At 44.8% G+C, this 4924-nt stretch overlaps 1 protein-coding gene across 3 annotated transcripts in view; it reads left to right on the top strand.

The window, feature by feature from the left end:
- Positions 1–2178: 2178 nt before the first annotated feature.
- The window catches only part of NR1H4 (nuclear receptor subfamily 1 group H member 4), a 112682-nt gene continuing 109936 nt past the window's right edge, over positions 2179–4924 (top strand). For all 3 annotated transcript variants that reach the window (XM_045292455.1, XM_045292451.1, XM_045292428.1), the window contains exon 1: positions 2179–2291. The gene's annotated coding sequence lies outside the window, so the exon portion shown is untranslated. The remainder of the gene's footprint in view (positions 2292–4924) is intronic.

Genomic DNA, 4924 nt, shown 5'->3' with positions numbered 1-4924 from the left:
CATAGGCTGGTGTGCTTCTTCCATGTGGGCTTTGTTGCTTCTGAGCTTGATGGCTGCTTGATTACCTTCAAGTTAGGCTCTTCTCTTATTGCTGTTCTGAACAGTGCTGCAGTGGTACGATGAACATTTTACACCTTTCTACTTGTGTTCCTTGCTTGTAATTCTTTTGGGTATAGTCTTTTAGTTGGGGTTCTTGGCTCATAAGGCAGGTCTATGTTTAACTTTTTAAGGTATTGTCAAAACTATTTTCCATAATATATTAAAACAAAGCAAAACACCCCCACACAAAAACTCGCTGGCATCAAGTCCAATTCACAAACCAGAGTGTTTGATGTTTACTCTTAAGCAATGAAAACAACCTTTGCCAGGAATCGGAGAGTACATGATAACAACTGTGTGTTTTCAGAATTGTGGTTATGTTTTTGTTTTAAAAGAATCCTTCCCAGAAATAAAATTGCTTTGAGAATGATAACATATGTACAGATGTGCTTGACACAATGGATGAATGGATGGATTGTGATAAGAGATGTAAGAGCCACCAATAAAAGTATTTAATAACACTAGTAAAAATACTAAATCATTTATATGTATGATTATACAAATATGAAAATATAAGGTTCATATTTGCACATATTTTAATAAGGATAGAAGTTTCTTTCCTTTTTTTAATTAAACTATTTCAGTGGGTGCTTTTTCATGATAGCAACATATGTACAAATGTGTTTAGTTCAATGGATGTGGGGATTGTGCTGTTGATGTTCTTAAACTAATGATTTGTCATTTAGGGTAAATAATGTACAAACTCTATAATACATTTCATATAATTTTTTTTCTTCATGAATGTATTTTCCTTTAATCATGGTTTTATCAATTATGAAATAAATGGTATTACTTCAAAAAAAAGAAAAGAAAACAACCTTTGGGTTTTTGATTAGGGCAATACTAATAAGGTTCTGAGTACAATACAGATGTAATTAATATTTATTAGATAAGTAAATGAACTATATAACAACAGTCAAATTTATTGGTTGCTTATTATATGCCTGGCACTATTATAAATATTTTACCTGTTCAAATTGCCCAAGAGGTAGTTATTCGAATTTTGAAAATTTTAGTTCGAAAATTTCGGATCAGCTTATACTCAAGTATATACGGTATACCTATTTTATTGGTGAAGAAGACATGGAGAGCCAAGCCTCTTGCCCAAGTTGCCCTGGTGGTAGTAGGTCTGATGCAGTGGGCTGCTAACCACGAGCTCCGCAGTTTGAAACCATCAGCTGCTTCTCCAGAGAGCGATGAGGCTTCCTCCTCTCTTACAGATGTTCAGTCTTGGAAACACACGGGGCAGTTCTACCCTGTCCTACAGGGTCGCTATGAGTTGGAATCGACTTGATGGCACTGAGGATTTTGTTGTTGTTGTTGTTGTTTGTTTCTTTGGAAACCTTTTGCCAAGGTGAGTAGGCCATCTGGGCCCATGCTGAAAACATCTTTGCAATATGAGAAACAGAAAATGACAAAGGAGAGAAGAGAGAGGAGTCACGGGACCAGTGCTCTTCGAAAAGGAAGCCGTGGACGACGCAAAGGGGCAGAGGCTCGTGTGTTGGGAGGAAGAGCCCCAGAATGAAGAGGAGGATATGAGAGGCAGGGAGAGGGCTAAGAAGATTTGGAGTTTTCGGCTCAGGTCACCGAGAGGTGGTGAGGCTATTAACAGAAATTGGGAATTGAACTGGCAGAGGTCTTGCTGTGTACATTCTCAGCAACAACCAAAGTTTGGAGGAGGGGGAAATAAACTAAATTAAAAAAGAGAAGGAGAGAAGATACCAGTCCTATTTTAAAGGAGGTGTACATAACTCTAGGCATTTAAGAGCCAAAAAGACAGCCCAAGGAAGAGTACTTTAAAAGTCCCATGTGTGCAGCTCCATAGGCCTTGCCCCTTTCCCTGTTCCGGGGCTCGCAGGGTTCATTCTGGGAATCTCCAGGCGCTCCCAAAGTTCCTTTCTCTGTTGATATAATTCAGCAGGGGAAGGATCGTTAATGACTAATCTGTGTCCACGTGGCAAGAAGCCAAGGAAGCAATGCTGCTAGGCCGGAAGGCAGCCTGTGATCATCCACGACTTTGGGGAGAACTCCCTCCTCCTCCTCATCCCATTTTCTCCTGGACTCACCCCAATGGAAAATCAGCTCCAGAGCATCTGTAGAGCAATTACTGGGGTTTGGAGAGGAGGACAGGGTTCTGAATCTCCACCCAGCCCAGGACTTGAGATTTTGAATTCGGACACAACTGATTCCAAGTAAGTACCTAATCCCTCTGGGGTGGGGTGTCTGTCACACAGCACAGAGGAGAAATGATGGTTTCGTTTCTCTTTAACATCAGTAAGTCTTACCAATTGGTGGGTTAATATTTAATCGTTATGAGACTTTGGTGCCAAATTCTGATCATTAGGAGGAAGGAAGTGGGGGGAAAAGGAAAGAAAGAAAGAAGAAGAAGAAAAAAAAACTTAAACGCAAGGAGAAATCCCAAAACAGCAAACAGAAAAAAGCAAGAGTTCTTCAGTGTGTGGTCCACGCTGCTGAAGTGTACATGTCGAAATTGCTAGGTTGGTCTGTGATGTATCTTTTCATGATAATTTTTTAAAAGGGAGCAGGTTTTAATGGATCAAACAATTGCTTACTTTTGTGAAAGATCATCTAGGGATGCCTTTTCATAGTCTAGGAGCCCTGGTGGCATAATGGGTTATGTGTTGAGCTGCTAACCACAAGGTCAGCAGTTCAAAACCATCATTTGTTCTATGGGAGAAAGTTGAAGCTTTTTCCTCCTGTAAAGATTTATGACCTCAGAAACCCCCAGGGGCAACGGTGCTACGCGTAGGAACCAACTCCAAGACAGTGAGTTTAAAGTTTTGGGTTTTTTAAACTTTAACTATGTGAGCCCCGATGGCATAGTGGATTAAGAGTTGGGCTGTTAACCGCAAGGTCAGCAGTTTGAACCCACCAAACACCCCGAGGGAGAACAATGAGGTGATCTGTCCTTGTAAAGATTTATATTCTGGGAAACCCATGCAGTTCTACTTGGTCTTACAGATTCCTGAGAGTCAGAATGAACTCAGGGGCAGGTTGGTGCAGAAACCCATGCAGTTCTACTTGGTCTTACAGATTCCTGAGAGTCAGAATGAACTCAGGGGCAGGTTGGTGCAGGTGTGTCGGGGCTGGAGGATGGTTGGTTGGTTTGGGTTCTGACGCCACACTCAATTTGACTTGTGCAGGGGGCAGTAGCTGGGTGATTTCTCAAACCCTTACTATGAGTTTGGTACGATCTGAATGCCTGATGACTAGGCCAACCTTACTGCTCAAGGGAAGAGAAAGTTTTCCCCCAGAGAAAGGTTGATTTGTAAAGTTTTATCATTCGATATCAGCTGCAGCCTCTGCCTTCCACGTCTAATATTAATAAATGATCCTTTCAGATGAAAAATGCCAGGAAGAACTTTAATATTAAAATTGTCCCAGGACTGACTCCACAGATAAGCCATTTCCTCCTCATCTGGGTCCTGCTCTAGTGAGTTAGGCAATGGTGGGGGTGCCTGGGCCATTTCTCCTAATTGGGCGTTGGCTTGGAAGGGAGGGGTGAGGAGAGGACGAAGGACTCACCTTGAATTCTTTGTCTGAGGAACTCACACTTTGAACGAATCTGATGTTACCCCCGGAAAGCCCCTGGCTGTGTTTTTATACAGCGATTGCCACCGTTCTCCTGGTTTCACCCCTGCTCCAACTTATGGCCCTGTGCCTTTTGCACTATGGACTTTTCTGTTTTGCTGGGAATGTTGCAACATGACTGATGCAACCCCCAGTTCACTGGTGCAGCACTGGTCAGGGACAAAGCCCTCGCACATCCGGAGACCCTTCCTCACTAGATGGAGCGTTGTTTCTTAGAATAGGTCTCTCTCCTTTGGAGAAAGAAAACCATGTAACCCCTACCCTTTCTTCTTCTCCCCATTTCCACGCTTCCCAAATCTGGCCCAATTAGAGTACGTGATGGTGGTGGGCCCCTGAGGACTCTTTATGGAAAAGAGAGAGAGAGAGAGAGAGAGTAGGGGGGGTCAGGGGGGAGTGTGTGTGTGTGCCCTAAGGGTCTGATGGAGCAAACTTTCATAGATGTTGAGGAACATGTCCTAAGGGGCCCTGATGGCACAATGGTAAAGCACTCAACTGCTAACTGAAAGGTCAGCATGTTGAATTCACCTGCCTGGGAAGAAAGACCCAGTGATTGTGCTTTTGTAAAGATGACAGCCTAGAAGGCCCTGGGGGGCTGCTTGTCCTGTCGAGGTGCTGGCGGCACTGTGCAGTGAGCATTGGACTGCAAACCAAAAGGTTGGGGGCTCAAGGCCACCAGCTGCTCTGAGGGAGAAAGAGGAGGCTGTCTGCTCCCATGAAGATGACATCTGGGAGACCTTTCCGAGGCTCCTGTTGAGTCGAATTGACTCCCTGGCCGTGGGTAGGGTGACTGTGAGTCTGAATCTGCTAGATGGCACGCAACCACCGCAGCAACAATGTGTCACCGGCTTCACCCGCACGGCCTTCCTTCCTTCACACGACTGCCTTATGTGGGCATTCTCCTTCTGCTCATTTTGCGCGTGAGGAAACTGAGGCAAGCTGCCGGCTCCTAGTTCTGCCCGTTAGGAAGTGGCAGGGCCTGCCTAGGGGGCCAGTCTGTATCCCCAGAGTCCCTCCAGCATTGCTGGCCGCTGAAAAGGCTTGACATCTAAGAAGACTGGGGGTGGGGTGCGGTGCGGTGGGGTGCAGCGGGTTAGGGTGGGGGTGGGGAACAGCCCACAAGCATTCCAGCCTGAAGGGTGATTTGTGAACCCCCACAACTCTGCGGAAGATTCCCAAAACCCTGCGGGAAGTTTTCTAAAGTCTGTGCCTTCAG

The sequence above is a fragment of the Echinops telfairi genome, unplaced genomic scaffold (assembly GCF_000313985.2).
Source record: "Echinops telfairi isolate 266 unplaced genomic scaffold, ASM31398v2 ScPeMD7_2;HRSCAF=8, whole genome shotgun sequence".
In the NCBI taxonomy this organism is placed as follows: Eukaryota; Metazoa; Chordata; class Mammalia; order Afrosoricida; family Tenrecidae; genus Echinops; species Echinops telfairi.
Note: the sequence above shows the minus strand (reverse complement) of the source record. Positions and strands in the feature narration are given on the sequence as shown.